Source organism: Salvelinus sp. IW2-2015, linkage group LG33 (assembly GCF_002910315.2).
Source record: "Salvelinus sp. IW2-2015 linkage group LG33, ASM291031v2, whole genome shotgun sequence".
Taxonomy (NCBI): Eukaryota; Metazoa; Chordata; class Actinopteri; order Salmoniformes; family Salmonidae; genus Salvelinus; species Salvelinus sp. IW2-2015.
In genome coordinates, this window is record NC_036872.1 from 21,318,780 (window position 1) to 21,337,446 (window position 18,667).

The window sequence follows — 18,667 nt, forward strand, 5'->3', positions numbered from 1 at the left end:
GGGATTCCTGTGAATAATATTGATGTGATGTTGACAGTACCTTCTCCAAGGAGAGAGATTGCTTTGATGCTTTTATGCAAATCATGTACACCTTTCATACAGATGTAGGATCTTAATTTGAGTCAGTTTGCTACAGCAGGAAAATAATCCTACAGCAACAGGAAATGTGAATTATTATGTGGATTATAATTCATGGAAGTTTTTGTAGGGGTTGATACATTTTTCGTACGGGTAAATCAAGTCTGAAATGTAAAAGTTGAAATACACTAAAAGTTTTTTTTAAATGTCCTGCTTTGCAGGAAAGTTCTCCTGRATCAGGGTGATCAAATAAAGATCCTACAGATGTATGAGGTGGTAGAGTTACTGAAATGGTTTTGTTACTACGGTTCTGGAGGTTCCCACCCAGGACCTTTACCTTAACCGGATCTTACATGATTATTAATACATGTTTAACAATTTCAAAAATGGATTAAGAACAGACACAAACAATGGCTACCTGACAATGGTGCTTTTGAAAGGTGCAGTTACAAATCGGGATGAATTCTTGGTCTATTTCACAGCTCACTATGAAGGTAGGGTAAAATGGTTTGTTTTCATACTATGAGAGCTACCATTAAGAGGAGAGCTGCCATTAATATGGTTGTTCACATAAATATCAGGTCTCTCGCACCTGGCATTCGATGTGACATCTAACCCAGAGGACTATTTCTCATGATCAGAAATGACGAACAGCAGCCCAGTGTTCTGGGGTAATGGTCATATGGAATACATGTTTACTGTTCTAAAGGTATCCAATGACAAATGAGGTGCCCTTTCTCTTTCTCCTAGCGAGACAAAGAGGAATTTGCATGCTGTATGTAGAGAGCTACACCATAGCTGTAGCCTTAGATTTCCCCTGAGACCCTTGTTTACAGGATAAAAGCAGAGCTGGGTTGTTGATGGGGACCTCTCTATGAATACTAATATTAATGGGATATAAAATCATACATATACTTTTTTTTCAGAATTTGACAAAGGTTTGTATTGGCTTTCAAGGCCTTATTTGTATTGTGTTTGAGCGGAATATGCACAGTGGAAAATGTGTAAAACATTATGCCATACAAGTAGAGTGTGAATGTGCCTTCCAAGTAAAATACAATCATGAAATCATTGCATCTTTTATATTTAAAAATAATATGTCTATTCTGGATTACTGAAATTTGTATATTCTCTTTAATTTTACATCGCAAGCAGCAGAACATTTTGCCAACACATCGCATGTCTACGAAAAGAAGAAAGGAAAAGAAAAGCAGTATTTACAGTGCATTCGGAAAGTATTCAGACCCCTTCACTTTATCCACATTTTGTTACYTTACAGCCTTATTCTAAAATGGATTAAATAAAACAAATGTCCTCAATCTACACTCAATATCCCATAATGACAAAGTGAAAACAGGTTTTTAGAAATGTTTGCAAATGTATAATTTTTTCAAACAGAAATACATTATTTAAACAAGTATTCAGACCCTTTGCTATGAGACTCGAAATTGAGCTCAGGTGCATCCTGTTTCCATTGATCATCCTTGAGATGTTTCCACTCCACTATTGGAGTCCACCTGTGGTAAATTCAATTGATTGGACATGATTTGGAAAGGCACACATCTGTCTATATAAGGTCCCACAGTTGACAGCATATGGCAGTGCAAAAAACAAGCCATGAGATCGAAGGAATTGTCCGTAGAGCTTAAATCTAAGGAATTGTCCATCATTCTTAAATGGAAGAAGTTTTGAACCACCAAGACTCTTCCTAGAGCCTGCCTCCCGGCCAAACTGAGCAATCAGGGCGAGATGGGCCTTGATCATTGAGGTGACCAAGAACACGATGGTCACTCTGACAGAGCTCCGGAGAAGCTTCCAGAAGGACAACCATCTCTGCAGCACTCCACCAATCAGACATTTATGGAAGATTGGCCAGACCGAAGCCACTCCTCAGTAAAAGGCACATAACAGCCTGCTTGGAGTTTGCCAAAAGGCACCTAAAGGACTCTCAGACCATGAGAAACAAGATTCTCTGGTCTGATGAAACCATGATTGAATTCTTTGGCCTGAATGCCAAGCGTCACATCTGGAGGAAACCTGGCACCATCCCTATGGTGAATCGTGGTGGCAGCATCATGCTTTGGGGATGTTTTCCAGTGGCAGGGATTGGGAGACTAGTCAGGATCGAGGGAAAGATGAACCTGCTCCAGAGCGCTCAGGATCTCAGACTGGGGCCAAGGTTCACCTGCCAACAGGACAACAACCCTAACACAGCCAAGACAACGCAGGAGTGGCTTTGGGACAAGTCTCTGAATGTCCTTGAGTGGCCCAGCCAGAGCTCGGACTTGAACCCGATCGAACATCTCTGGAGAGACCTGAATATAGCTGTGCAGTGACACTCCCCATCCAACCTGAAAGAGCTCGAGAGGATCTGCAGAAAAGAATGGGAGAAACTCCCCAAATACAGGTGTCCCAAGTTTGTAGCGTCATACCCAAGAAGACTTGAGGCTGTAATCCCATTATTGGTTACACAGACTTTTGGCCTTCCATCCTATTCTAACCACCTCTCGCCGGCTTTGTATTCATGTTACCTGATGAAATTGCTGTACAATATGATCTTGTTGCCATCTGATGCACATTCAGATGTCATAKATTAGAGCTCTCCCTGTACTATGCCGTGCCTTGATTGATTGATGATATCTGGAAATGTGCATGTACACCCTGGCCCATGTACAGTTGCTAGCCCCAATTCTAACTTGTGCTCTGATATCTGCTTCACTGATTTTTGCTCTCTTAAAAGCCTGGGTTTTCTGCACTTTAACACTAGAAGCTTATTACTTAAAATGGATCAATTGAAAGTGTGGGTTCACAGCTTGAATCCAGATGTGTTGGTCATTACTGAGACGTGGTTAAGATATGTGGGACGCTAACGTCCCACTTGGCCAAAAGCCAGTAAAAATGCAGAGCGCCAAATTCAAATAAATTACTATAAAAATCAAACCTTCATGAAATCACACATGCAATACACCAAATTAAAGCTACACTTGTTGTGAATCCAGCCAACATGTCAGATTTCAAATAGGCTTTTCGGCGAAAACAAACMATGCTATTATCTGAGGATAGCACCATAGTAAACAAAGAGAGAGAAGCATATTTCAACCCTGCAGGCACAACACAAAACGCAGAAATAAAAATATAATTKATGCCTTACCTTTGACGAGCTTCTGTTGTTGGCACTKCAATATGTCCCATAAACATCACAAATGGTCCTTTTGTTCAATTAATTCCGTCGATATATATCCAAAATGTCAATTTATTTGGCGCGTTTGATCCAGAAAAACACCGGTTCCAACTTGTGCAACGTGACTACAAAATATCTCAAAAGTTACCTGTAAACTTTGCCAAAACATTTCAAACTACTTTTGTAATACAACTTTAGGTATTTTTTTACGTAAATAATCGATCAAATTGAAGACGGGATGATCTGTGTTCAATACAAGATTAAAACAAACTGTAGCTAGCTTTCTGGTCACGCGCCTCTATCTAACAGTACACTTCAAGTTACCCTCYTTCTGGATGGCCGTACTTCTTCATTACACAAAGGAAAAAACCTCAACCAATTTCTAAAGACTGTTGACATCCAGTGGAAGCGGTAGGAACTGCAAGAAGGTCAATTAGAAATCTGGATTCCCAATGAAAACCTATTGAAAAGAGAGTGACCTCAAAATAAAAAATATCTGAATGGTATTTCCTCGGGGTTTCGCCTGCTAAATAAGTTATGTTATACTCACAGACATGATTCAAACAGTTTTAGAAACTTCAGAGTGTTTTCTATCCAAATCTAATATGCATATCTTATCTTCTGGGGATGAGTAGCTGGCAGTTGAATTTGGGTATGTTTTTCATCCAAACGTGGAAATGCTGCCCCCTATCCTAGAGAAGTTTAAGAAAGAGTGTTTTGAATACTGATGTTAACCTTTATGGTTATAACCTTTTTTGGCAAGACAGATCTTCCAAAGATGGGGGAGTGGCAATCTTTACCAAGGATCACCTTCAGTGCTCGGTTGTCTCCACCTGTCACGACTTCCACCGAAGTCGGCTCCTCTCCTTGTTTGCGCGGTGTTCGGCGATCAACATCACCGGCTTTCTAGCCATCATATTTCTATTTGTTTTGTCTTGTTTCCATACACACCTGGTTTTCATTATCTAATCACACTGCATGTATTTAGTCCTCTGCTCCCCTCCATGTCTTTGTGTGTAATTGTTTATTGTTATGTGAGATGTTCACGCGCTATACTTTTGTACATGTTCCGTGTTTTCTTTTGGGCACTTTGATGTCATTTTGTGCCTATTTCTTGACCGGAATAAAAGTGTGCCTGTTAAATCTACTCTGCTCTCCTGCACCTGACTTCACCTCCCGTACACAGCCGTAACACCACCAAGTCTGTCCCAAACAATTTGATTTGCAGGTTTTAAGCATTAAACTTTCAAATAGCTCTTTGTTGACTGTTGCTGGGTGCTATCATCCTCCATCAACACCGGCCTGTACCCTACCGGTCCTAAGCACTCTCCTGGCCCCTTACACCAAGTCTGAATTTGTCCTGCTAGGTGACCTAAACTGGGACATGCTTAAACCACCTGACCAAGTCCTAAAACAATGGGACTCCCTACATCTTATTAGATTATTACCAATCCCACAAGGTATGACTCCAAACACCCAGAAAAGGCTACTCTTCTTGATGTTATCCTCACAAATAATCCTGATAGGTATCAGTCTGGTGTTTTCTGTAACGACCTTAGTGATCACTGTTTTACAGCCTGTGTTCGTAAAGGCTGCTCAGTGAAACGACCTATCCTGATTTGTCATAGACGCTTGCTAAAAAACTTAAATGATCAAGCCTTCCTTCATGAACAGGCCTCTGTAAAATGGTATAGAATCAGCTTGATCCCCTCTTTCAAAGATGCTTGAACCTTATTTTTTTATATTTTCATTGGTATTGTTAACAAACACGCCCCCATAAAGAAAATGAGAATTAAGCACAGGTTCAGCCCCTGGTTGACCGTGATTTTGCAGAGTTACTCCACCTCAAGAAATGCATTTGGCGAAAGGCTCGGCACACGCATACTCAGGCTGACTGGCTATCGTTCAGGCAAATGAGAAATAAGTGCACTCAGGCTACCCAGAAGGCCAAAGTTAGTTACTTTAATGAGCAGTTCTCTCTCTGTGGGTCTAACCCCAAGAAGTTCCGGAAAACGGTTAAAGACCTGGAGAATAAACACTCCTCCTCACAGCTGCCCATGTCCCTTAATGTTGATGATGTGGTTGTTACTGACAAGAAGCACATGGCTGAGRTCTTTAATCACCACTTTATTAAGTCAGGATTCCTGTTTGACTCAGCCATGCCTCCTTGCCCATCCAACATCTCCTCATCTCCCACCCCTTCTAATGCGACTATCCCCGATGCTCTTTTCCCTTGCCCCGCTACAAAGTTTCTCCCTGCAGGCAGTTACTGAGTCCGAGGTGCTAAAGGAGCTCCTTAAACTTGACCCCCKAAAAACATCTGGGTCAGATGGTTTAGACCCTTTCTTCTTTAAGGTTGCTGCCCCTATCATCACCAAGCCRATCTCCAACTTTTTTAACCTGTCTCTCCTTTCTGGGGGGGGTTCCCATTGCTTGGAAGGCAGCCACAGTTCGTCCTTTATTTAAAGGGGGAGATCAAGATGATCCTAACTGTTATAGGCCTATTTATATTTTGCCCTGTTTATCAAAAGTGTTGGAAAAACTTGTCAATAATCAACTGACTGGCTTTCTTGATGCCTATAGTATTCTCTCGGGTATYCAATCTGGTTTCTGCTCAGGTTATGGATGTGTCACTGCAACCTTAAAGGTCCTTAATGATGTCACCATTGCCCTTGATTCTGAGAAATATTGTGCTGCTATTTTTTTGCCTTGGCCAAAGCTTTTGATACGGTAGACCATTCCATTCTTGTGTGCCAGCTAGGAGTATTGGTGTCTCTGAGGGGTCTTTGGCCTGGTTTGCTAACTACCTCTCTCAAAGGGTGCAGTGTATAAAGTCAGAAAAGCTGCTGTCTCAGCCACTGCCTGTCACCAAAGGAATACCCCAAGGCTCAATCCACGCTCTTCTCAATTTACATCAACAACATAGCTCAGGCAGTAGGAAGCTCTCTCATCCATTTATACGCAAATGATAGTCTTACACTCATTTGCCCCTCCACGGATTTTGTGTTAAATGCTCTACAACAAAGCTTTCTTAGTGTCAAACAAGCTTTCTCTACCCTTAATCTTGACCTGAACAGCTCTAAAACAAAGGTCATCTGGTTTGGTAAGGAGAATGCCCCTCTTCCCACATGTGTTATTACTACCTCTGAGGGTTTAGAGCTTGAGGTAGTCAGCTTATACAAGTACTTGGGAGTATGGCTAGACAGTGCTGTTTCCTTCTCTCAGCACATATCAAAGCTGCAGGCTAAAGTTAAATCTAGACTTGGCTTTCACCCCAGCTGCCAAGCTAGATTACAGAGACATAATTTATAGATCGGCAGGTAAGGGTGCTCTCGAGCGGCTAGATGTTCTTTACCATTCGTCCACCAGGTTTGCCACCAATGCTACTTATAGGACAKATCACTGCACTCTATTCTCCTCTGTAAACTGGTCATCTCTGTATACCCGTCGCAAGACACACTGGTTAATGCTTATTTATAAAACCCTCTTAGGCCTCACTCCCCCCTATCTGAGATATCTACTGCAGCCCTCATTCTCCACATACAACACCCGTTCTGCCAGTCACATTCTGTTAAAGGTCCCCAAAGKACACACATCCCTGGGTCGGTCCTCTTTTTAGTTCGCTGCAGTTAGAGACTGGAACGAGCTGCAACAAACACTCAAACTGGACAGTTTTATCTCAATCTCTTCATTCAAAGACTCAATCATTGACACTCTTACTGACAGTTGTGGCTGCTTTGTGTGATGTATTGTTGTCTCTACCTTCTTGACCTTTGTGCTGTTGACTGTGCTCAATAATGTTTGTACCATATTTTGTGCTGCTACCATGTTGTTGTTATGTTGTGTTGCTACCATGTTGTGTTGTCATGTGTTGCTGCCTTGCTATGTTGTTGTCTTAGGTCTCTCTTTATYTAGTGTTGTCTCTCTGCTTGAGTGTGTTTTGTCCTATATTTATATTGTATCTTTWATTTTTTATCCCAGGCCKCCGTCCCTGCAGGAGGCCTTTTGGTAGGCCGTCATTGTAAATAAGAATTTGTTCATAACTGACTTGCCTAGTTAAATAAAGGTTAAATAAAAAATATATAAAAAAATTGCTGCCAAAGGTGCTTCAACAAAGTATTGAGTAAAGGGTCTGAATACTTTTTTTTWGCATATAAAAAAAGAAAAATGCAATCATTTCTAAAAACATGTTTTTGCTTTGTCATTATGGGGTATTGTGTGTAGATTGATGACGGAAAGAATACGACTGTAACGTAACAAAATGTGGAAYAAGTGAAGGGGTCTGAATACTTTCCGAATGCACTGTATGACTCAACCTTTGGAAATCCATGTGATCCAATGGAAATGCCATGAACTGTTGAACAAGTTTTCTTGTAAATCCCTGATTATATCATTGTGTTCCGGGTATGTGCCCCCTCGTGTATAATACAAATGTATTATTCCACATGTGTGGATCTTGATTCAAATCCTGTTGAATAATAAAAAGTTTGGTGTATATCTCCACAATTTCAGTACAAAGTACTGTAAAGAATAGCATAGAACACACCAATACACAGCATATGTTAGGATTTTTCCTGTCCTGACCATTTGTATCCCAATTCTCAGGCTGGACATAGGAACAGACATAACCGTGAATGAATCAAGGGGGAGGTAATGGCCTCTGAACAATATGATTGATTGCATTAGACAAAAGAGTGAGCAGGAATAATCTGTCCAACCCTGCCTTTCCACCAATCTCATTTTAGAGTGAACAGATTTCTAAACAATGGATTCTTTGTCGTTTTCCTCTGTCTATGTATCGGAGGGGCAGTCAAATTGTGGGTCACACACTACCAGCTGCTTGACTGAATTCTTTGACTGCTGACTTATGAGGTACCACCTGACCATCCATGGGTGGGCTATTGGGACCTGACCTCTGACCTGACCTGGCTCCTTATCTCTGGCTAGAGGGCCCTCTCCCAATGGCTCTATGGCCTCATCCATTAAGAAGAGGGGTTCTGGGAGAGGAGGACAGACACAGCCCTTTACTCCATTCTGGGTCTGCATCCCAAATTGAACTATTTCCTATATAGTGCACTACTTTGGTTAGGGCCCATAGGGCTCTGGTCAAAAGTAGTGCTCTATAGGGAATAGGGTGCAATTTGGGACACAGCCTGGGTCATCTCCTGTAAAGGTATTAAACTAACAGTATGACATTTCACAACCTCTTGCAGATCAACCCAGGTTTACAGTATGTGACCTGTGCTGTTGATGGACAAAACATTTACAGAATGAAACTTTACCTTTGGCATATCAAACAAACATGCACATAAACGCAAGACGCTGTCTGGTCCTTTTACTCCAGAGTCCCAGAGGCTTTTGACATACATTAGATGAGACAGAGGCATGACCCTGTCTGCTTCAGCATGAGTAATCTGACTAGGACTCAGTGGACAGGTCAAGGTCTTCCTGTATGTTAACCACAGTCTTCCCGGTCACCGCAGAGCTAGGTGATGTTAATGGGTGGTGACAGTACCAGGGGCCATAGTGCAGGGAGAAACCATCGTCCCCCTGCATACCCTTAGATGATGATGATGCTTTGGCTTGGAATGTGCACTGTCATGTCTGTTATGTCGTGTCAACAGACTGACTGCTCCTTGTAGATGGGTGAACAAGTCGGCATAAAAGAAATAGCGCTCGCACACTCATGAGCTCCACCACGTACCTCAGCCTGGTCTCATAGACTAGACGTAACATAGTAAATCCGGGACACTCAAATTAATATGATATGTTTAGTTTGGTATGGTTACATGAGAAAGATGTTTACTTAACAAAAAACAAAAGTAGGGTGGTTGGTCGTGGTGGATGGGTGGGTGTATAACARAAACTTCTAGCAACCCAAAGTTTGAGAGTTTGAATCTCATCATGGATAACGTTAGTATTTTAGCTAATTAGCAACTTTGCAACTACGTAGCCCGTTAGCTAACCCTTCCCCCAACCCTAACCGTAACCCTTTAACCTAACTCCTAAACTTAACCGTAACCTTAACCCTAACCCCTAGCCTAGCTAACGTTAGGCACCTAGCCATTTTGCAAATTCGTAACACATAGTACGTTTGCAAATTCGTAACATATAATTCTTAGCATATCCTTAGCCACTGGAAGCAGGGGTGCTGAGGGTGCTGCAGCACCCCCTGAAAAATCTGTATAAAAATGTATATTAATAATAAATAAAAATGAAAAAAAATATTTACTCACAAAAGTAGTGCACTGGCCTTTAGTAGTCCTGTACTAGCGGACCGATATAGCCATCTGCAGTGCCCCCCTTGGTGACGAAAAAAATCACCACACACCCAAACTACTTCCCGCTGCTGTGAACYTATCATACGAAATGTGTGATAGACATCCACAAATTAATACATACGAAACATAACATATCATACTAAATGGAGTGTGTCGGATTTAAGTACAGAATAATGTTGAATGCTCTGAGACTAGATTGCGTACCTTTATCAATAAACAAACAGCATTTCGATCCTACAAGGATCTTCCTCAGGTCATTTTACCGGAACTTCACCAATTTTACCGGAAGTTCACCACACCCACATTTATAAACATAAGACAAGTACCGATTAGCGCGGTCTATACATAATTAAGTTGAAAGGGGCAGCACATTTAGGGGTAAAGGATGGAAACTGTTTTCCCGCAGACGGATGGTTGTCAGGTCAGATTTGTCCCCCCCAAAAACGGACACCTTCCTTGACCATGTCCAAGAGGGCAATTACAGGTGCACACATTACACACAGTGTAATTTCACAAGCAGATGCCACACATTCAACCATCCTATGACAAGAAAACCTTTTAAACTGAAGGTATTATAACATCCGCTACAAAGAATGTATTCTACCTACTGAAATGCCCTTATAAGCTGGCCTATGTGGGCAAGACGCGCCGGGCACTCCAGACACACATATCTGAACATAGAAGTAGCATCAGAAACTATGACCCCAAATGTCTAGTCGCTATGCACTTTGACTGCCAGACACAATGTTGCCTCATTAAAGTACATGGGTATCGAGCATGTCAAAGTCCTGAGGCGAGGGGAGGACATCGATAGACTTCTATTGCAAAGAGAATCCTACTGGATATTCCAATTGGAAAATTCCAATGTATCCAAAAGAAATTAATGAGGATTTTCCCATTGGCCATTTCTTGTGAACACAATCTGATTCATTTATTATTATGACAACCACAGTTGAGTATTGGAGCATACTGTAACGACGGGTGAGTGAAATGAGTGAGGAGTCAAATGCAGAGAGCGAAATGAACGGGAAAATGGTTTAATGTTCTTCAAAAACGTAACAGGTCCAAAACATGGGTGAATGCCCAAAACACCAGCGGGCAAAACGAACATAAATAGCACCCATCCCAAAACCCCAACAAGGAACAGGTGAAAACAATTAGACAGAAATAAACGAAAAGGAAAAAGGGATCGGTGGCAGCTAGTAGACCGGCGACGACGACCGCCGAGCGCCACCCGAACAGGAAGGGGAGCCACCTTTGGTGGTATTCGTGACAGTACCCCCCCCGACGCGCGGCCCCCGCAGCGCCCCGACACCGGCCTCGGGGACGACCCCGGGGGCGAGGTGCAGGGCGATCCGGATGGAGGCGATGGAATTCCCTTAGTGTAGTTGGATCCAATATATCCCCCACCGGGACCCAGCACCTCTCCTCCGGCCCGTACCCCTCCCAGTCCACGAGGTACTGCAGGCCCCTCACCCGTCTGGAGTCCAGAATGGACCGTATCGTGTACGCCGGGGACCCCTCGATGATGTCCAGAGGGGGCGGAGAGACCTCCGGAACCTCACCTTCCTGCATGGGACCAGCTACCACCGGCCTGAGGAGAGACACATGAAACGAGGGGTTAATACGATAATACGAAGGAAGTAACAATCGATTACACACCTCGTTTATTCTCCTCAGGACTTTAAATGGCCCTACACACTGCGGACCCAGCTTCCGGCAGGGCAGGCGGAGGGGCAGGTTTCGGGTCGAGAGCCAGACCCTGTCCCCCGGTGCAAACACGGGGGCCTCACTGCGGTGACGACCAGGATCGTCGTGTTCCCCTGAGACAGGGGAAGATCAGTAAGAAAATCCACCGATAGATGGGACCACGGCCGTTGTGGAACGGGGAGGGGTTGTAATTTCCCTCGTGGCAAATGCCTAGGAGCCTTACTCTGGGCGCACACCGAACAGGAGGAGACATAGAATCACACGTCTCTCACCAAGGTAGGCCACCAGTACTTCCTTCTAAGACTTCGCACCATCCTCGAAATACCCGGGTGACCTGACGAGGGTAGACTATGAGCCCATCGAATCAATTGATCACGAACAGCGAGCGGCACYTACCTACGACCCTCCGGGCACTGTGGAGGCGCAGGTTCCTCCCTTAGTGCCCGCTCGATGTCCGCGTCCACCTCCCATACTACCGGTGCTACCAGCTTGGCAGCCGGAATGATGGGAGTAGGATCGATGGACCGGTCATCAGTGTCGTATAGGCGGGACAGCGCGTCGGCCTTAGTATTGAGGGAACCTGGTCGATACGAGATCGTAAAACGAAATCGGGTGAAATACATGGCCCACCTTGCCTGACGAGGATTCAGTCTCCTAGCTGATCGGATATACTCCAGGTTACGGTGGTCAGTCCAGATGAGGAAAGGGTGCTTAGCCAGTGTCTCCACACCTTCAGAGCCTTTACCATGGCCAACAACTCCCTATCCCCCACATCATAATTCCGCTCCGCTGGCCGGAGCTTCTTCGGAAAAAAAAGCACAGGGGCAGAGCTTCGGTGGCGTACCCGTGCGCTGGGAGAGCACAGCCCCAACCCCAGCCTCGGATGCGTCCACCTCAACTATGAACGCCATAGAAGGGTCAGGATGTGCCAACACTGGCGCGTCGGTGAACAGCGCCTTCAAACGACGGAAAGCTCCGTCCGCCTCTGCTGACCACTGCAAGCGRACCGGCCCCCCCTTCAGCAGTGAGGTAATAGGGGCCGCCACCTGACCAAAACCCCGGATAAACCTCCGGTAGTAATTGGCAAACCCTAAGAACCGCTGCACCTCCTTTACCGTGGTCGGAGTCGGCCAATTACGCACGGCTTGTACGCGGTCACCCTCCATTACCACCCCCGAGGTGGAAATGCGATAACCCAGGAAGGAAACGGCTCGTTTGGAAAACTCAGATTTCTCTGCCTTCACGTACAAGTCATGCTCCAGCAGTCGCCCAAGAACCTTGCGCACCAGAGACACATGCTCGGCGCGTGTAGCGGAGTAGATCAAGATCTCGTCAATATACACCACTACCCCCTGTCCGTGCAGGTCTCTGAGAATCTCTTCAACGAAGGATTGAAAGATGGCTGGAGCATTCTTTAACCCGTACGGCATGACGAGGTACTCATAATGGCCAGATGTGGTACTACACGCGGTTTTCCACTCATCTCCCTCCCGAATACGCACCAGATTATACGTGCTCCTGAGGTCCAATTTCGTGAAGAATCGCGCCCCGTGAAATGTTTCCACCGCCGTAGCGATGAGAGGTAGTGGGTAACTAAAACCCACAGTGATGGAATTTAGACCTCGATAATCAATACACGGACGCAAACCACCCTCCTTTTTCTTCACAAAAAAGAAACTCGAGGAGACGCGTGACATCGAGGGCCGAATGTACCCCTGTCCCAGAGCCTCCGTGACATATGTCTCCATAGCCAACGTCTCCTCCTGGGACAACGGATACACGTGACTCCTGGGGAGTGCAGAGTTTACCTGGAGGTTTATCACGCAATCCCCCTGTCGATGGGGTGGTAATAGGGTCGCCTTCCTCTTACTGAAGGCGATAGCCAAATCGGCATACTCAGCAGGAATGCGCACGGTGGAAACCTGGTCTGAACTCTCCACCGTTGTCGCACCGATGGAAACTCCTAAACACCTGCCTGAACACTCATCAGACCACCCCTGGAGAGCTCCCTGTCTCCACGAAATAGTAGGATTGTGAATAGCCAGCCAGGGAATCCCCAGCACCACCGGAAACGCAGGTGAATCGATAAGGAACAGACTAATCCGCTCCTTATGATTCCCCTGTGTCATCATCTCCAGAGGAATCGTGGCTTCCCTGACCAGCCCTGACCCTAACGGTCGACTATCTAAGGAGTGCACGGGGAAGGGGGGGTCTACCTTGACTAACGGAATCCTCAACCTCTGGGCGAGTCCGCGATCTATAAAATTCCCCGCTGCGCCTGAATCGACTAGAGCCTTATGCTGGAGAGAGGGGAAAAACCTCAGAAAACAGATTAACAAAAACATGTGACCAACAGGAAGCTCTGCTGGAGAGAGATGTGGTGCTTGACTCACCCTGGGTACCGAGGAGTGTTCTGCTGCCCTCTCGACTCCCAGATGGACTCCTCCAGCACCGACCGGAAGTGGGCCCTCTCCGGCCACACTGGTACAGGAGGAGCCTCCTTCTCCCGCGTCTCCCTAGACGCAGCCCCTCCTAGCTCCATAGGAATGGGAGCGGGGGGGGGGGGGGGGGGGCAGAGTGAACTGACAGGACCCTTTCAGAACGTCCGCGAGCACCAGCACAAGATGGTCTAGCCGTGATAGACCATGTCATCAGCTCATCACAAGCTGAGCGTAGTGTCCCGAACAAGCCAGCTCCCTGCACGTCCTCTCTTAGCCTACACCTGTAATGCGTTATCAGGCCCTGTGTTCCACCCTGCTCCAGCGGCCAAAGTTCAGAAGTCCAACGCAAAATCCTGCACGCTCCTCGTCCCCTCCGGAGATGAACAACACCTCTCCGGGGATGATCGAACACAGCCCGAAACGCGGTGAACTCCAGGTAGTGACCCCTCGCTGAGTCGGGCCCGTTCCAGACGGCGTTGACCACTCCAGGCCCACCCGTCAGGTCAGACGACGAGGACACTCACGCTCTCCTCGTCCGAGGGAGCAGGCCAGAACTGTGGCCAGGTAGAGATCGAGTTGCTAGCAGAAATCCCTGGCACCCTGCCACTGCTCCATCCGTACGTACCTACATCGGAGCGCTGATCCAAATGCCGGTGCCACCGATCCCCTTGGAGGAGTGTAAAGTTGCTTGGGCAGGGTGTGTACGTAATTGGGCCTGGCGTCAGGGGCGAGGCGGGGAGTCGCGCGCCGCGCGTGGGGGGGAGGCGCGGGGCGGAAGGGGCTACTAAGGCTTCTGTCTTTCTATCGAGGGGGCGGGGAGCGGGACCATGTAGAAACATTCTCTGTGTACATGTCGCGGAATACCACCATTTCCCAGTCGATGAAGATTCTGTCGGCTCGATTGGACTACAGCGTTCGACATGGGGAGGGAGGGGGAAGGCTACGGAACATGCCTCCATTCTGCCCAACGGTCCATCCTCTCCATCATCTGCATCCCATTGCTATCCCAATGCGCATAGATGATCGAGTATGAGAAGGCTCCTCGCTCCATCGTCAGGGGCGGTGGTCGGCTCCCTCTACCATCTGGTGGTGCGGGCTTCTGTAACGACGGGTGAGTGAAATGAGTGAGGAGTCAAATGCAGAGAGCGAAATGAACGGGAAAACGCTTTAATGTCCTTCAAAAACGTAACAGGTCCAAAACATGGGTGAATGCCCAAAACACTGGCGCTAAACAAACCCCAAACCTCGTTACAAACACTGGACAGCGAAAAACCCAAAACAAGACACGATACATCACCAAACGTAACAACCATATATATATATTATTGTTTTTGTGCTGCCCATTTCATCTGAAATATGTATAGACCACCCTAATAGGTGCTTGTCTTACGTCTATAAATATGGGTGTGATACACTTCTGGTGAAATGACCTGAGGAAGATCCCTGTTTGATTCGAAACGTTGTTTGAAAATTAAATAATCCTTAAGAGTCATTTTACGCACCTGTGCCCACATCTGTGCGTCAGTCTAAGTAGCATAATAAAAAAATCCCCATAAAAATCTGTCAATTTAAACTAGAGATCTAAGGTTTTTTGCATGGGATGCGTCTCAATCTATCACATCTGGCTATGGCGGTGTTTGTCAGACCACGGGACATTCTGAAAATCGGTCTTCTCACGAAAACGTCTGTAGGGCCCAAACAGTTTGGCCTGCAAATGAATATGACKACTCTAGGGAAAGGAGAGACTCACATGAACACGATGAAGTTCTCCGTAAAAAAAATGTAATTCATGTTTTGACTGTATTTTTTCCCATCTATGAATGTGTTTGTTTTTCAATGCATTTCTATGGGCTATAGTAGTAAAGGCCAAATTCAATATTTTATCAAATAATTGTTTTATATTTTTGGGGGATACCTAAAGGGGTACGAAAATTCTAAATCAAATATCTAAAGATTCATGGTTTGACCATCTTAAAACAATTCCATATGTAAATGTGCAGGCTCTATTTCTTTTATATCTACTTTGTTCGGCCCCGCACCCCACTAAATGATGTGCATTTGATCACACTTGACTACTGAACAATAACAAGTGCAATGTGTTGACTGTTGACYTGCTGTGAAGTGGAATGCTCTTTAAATTAAGCTCAATTTCAACAATTTCATTGTCCAGAGATGGTCTTGGGTTAACTATTCAACTACCGAGACWTTTTTACTGCATAATGTTGATGTGTCGGTTACATGGAAAACGTGTCATAGTTCTATTAGAGAAGTGTGATTTTTGATGTCTAATCCAAGTGAAAATGTTTTGAGATATTTTTAGAGCATAGAATATTCATACTTTGCATTACTCAGCTCAGCTCTGATTAACAAACAGGTTTGCTTACACAAGCTATTTGTTTTCATTTTCATGTATTGTGGATGACTCATGTGCATGGAGTGCCTGAGTTTCTGCTTACCTGGTCTTATTGGCTCAGGGGGTATTTCATTGGACTTATGTTCTGGTTCTACACTCGAGGAAGGTTTGTTTCTGAGCAGAGCATATGATAGCTCTAGCCACTAAGTTAAGAGATCCTTGTGTGTGCCGGTTAAGCATGCAGCAGCTGAACAGCTGGACTTGGATTTGAGAAGGCTGAGGCAAGGATTGTGTGGTGCTCTGTATAGGCTTCTTCAAATGAGATGAACAGCAGTGAAGGTATCTGCTCTATCCAATACATCCAATTTATAGTCAGGGCCATATGGCTGAAATWGTAGTTATGGAGACGGATGAGAGTGGGTGAAAAATACTCAATTCAAGAGAGAGAAGTAAAAATTTGAACATTGTGGTTCAAGGCAGCAACACCCCTCAATATGTAAGTAGATGAAGAGAGAGAGAGAAAGATGGAGAGAGAMAAATAAATAAAGGAGAGGGGAAGAAAGAGGGAAAGAGAAAGAGTGTGAGAGAGCGGGCGAGCCTAACTTTCATTAGGCTAGTATGATTCTCAAGCCAACTGCTGTAAACTGTAGAGATTCCATGTTGGAGAACTTAATCCTGTTTTCATGAAAACATAATTAGAGGTAGAATGTTTTGGTGCATTGTTGTGACATTACATAGTCGAAGCTAATCTGTCATCTTGTCAAGGTGACCATGCTCAGACCTGCCCATGCCCCATATAATTAATTCAAGACATGAACGTACATAAATAGCTCAAACTGTAGGATAAATGTACCATGATTCGTTTGACGTGCAGGGTGGCCTGTATGGTTTATAATGTTTCATATATGGAATAGAAAACCGCGCAGTGAAATCCACAGTCACTGCGCCCTTGGTTGCGCGTCTTTTATGCTGTGTCTCTTTAAATACAGTAGGCAGTGCTGTCGGCCTMTGTGGAGCGCAGAGCGCAGTTYCCGCTATGGTGTGCACGATCCGCAGGGCTGTTTGACAGGCACTCTGGACACGGAGAGACAAGTCGCCTCACGGTGACACGCTGGCTGCATCATACCGATTTTGACCTAACAGCAGATTACGGGGTACGGAAATGATCGTCTCCTGCGTACCGTCATCAACATAATTGAGTTTGCTTCAAGGACCATATGCTATTCTGCCTGATTCTGTCCTTGTAAATAAGCTTGTGGCAGCATCCACAGAATGCTTTATTGAACTAGACAGAGATTGGTTTGTAACGGGATTGAGAATCGCAGTGACAGAGGACAGAGGACGGACGTCATGGTGAATACATACATGAGATACCCTATCGCAACATTTAGACTACCACTGGATCTATACTCTTCATTTTGTGAGGAATTTTCACGGAGCACGGACCAAGATTGTGAATGAGAGCTGTATCAGACCGATTCTTATTTCAGAGTTGCGTCTTTCCATTAGGTTCAGCCAAATATTTCCGTATATGCGGTAACGGATTGTATTCGACTCTCCCTTGGATTACTCTCTTATGACTCCTATTTGAGGTAGGTTATGCACCTMATCATATTTTATTTATTTAAATGGAACAATTATTATTTTTTGCCAGATATGAAATTGTAGGCTATTATGGGCGTTTTCTATAAGCAGATGAACATTTACATGTAAATGTATTGTACGCTATAACGTCTATCAGCAGATTTCTGATGTATAAAATCTGGTTCTATCAGCTGGTTTCTATATAATATCTGAGAAATGTGCCCCCATCACAATTGTTGACTTTCAGARAGTGTAGTGTAATTTCAGCAAACCCCATGCAGTGTTACAACTTGTTCACTACTCATCATTGGTCCTCTTCTCTCCCCTTGGATCTTTATGTACGCTGCAGTGGGCTCTGACATAAATGTAAGTAATACAAACATCTGAATGTAGCCTACAGCCTATAGCTTATTAAAAGTAGACCATTATTTTTGGTTGTGGTGAGAGACCTACTTGTTGTGTTTACTGTGTGTACTGACATGTATGTGTAACTGATAGATGCGCGCGTGCGCGCGCACACACACACACACACCACACACACACACACACACACACATACACACACACACACACACACACACACACACACACACACACACACACACACACACCACACACACACACACACACACAACACACACACACACCACACACTACATGTTAATGTATGTCATTGTAAAGTCTTTTGTCTGCAATGTCTTTTCCGTTACGTGTCAGACCCCAGTATAACTAGCTGTCGCCATTGGGCGTCAGCTAATGGGAAACAAAATCAAAAACCAAATGATCACTGGTAGCTAATGGTGGAAAGAGACATTATCACTGAGCTGACATGGAAAACATAACAGATGTGCCTACCATTACCGAACCAGGATGCCTGCTTTATTTATTCTAACAGAATCTAAAAGCAAGAATAGTTTTATTTAATTCATTTTCTTGCATATGTTCTACATACAGTATATTACAAAGAAAGAGGTCAGAAAAGAGGGTAAAACAATAGTCCCATTAGCAAGTTATTTGATTTTGGACTGGGTATGTGATG

General features: G+C 44.8%; 1 protein-coding gene across 3 annotated transcripts in view; it reads left to right on the top strand.

Annotated features, from left to right (window-relative positions):
• Positions 1-17,081: 17,081 nt before the first annotated feature.
• LOC111958084 (sialate:O-sulfotransferase 2) overlaps positions 17,082-18,667 on the top strand; it is a 96,480-nt gene continuing 94,894 nt past the window's right edge. For 2 of the 3 annotated variants that reach the window (XM_023979268.2, XM_023979271.2), the window contains exons 1-2: positions 17,082-17,636; positions 17,978-17,994. The gene's annotated coding sequence lies outside the window, so the exon portion shown is untranslated. The remainder of the gene's footprint in view (positions 17,637-17,977; positions 17,995-18,667) is intronic. The other variant, XM_023979270.2, reaches the window with a different exon arrangement.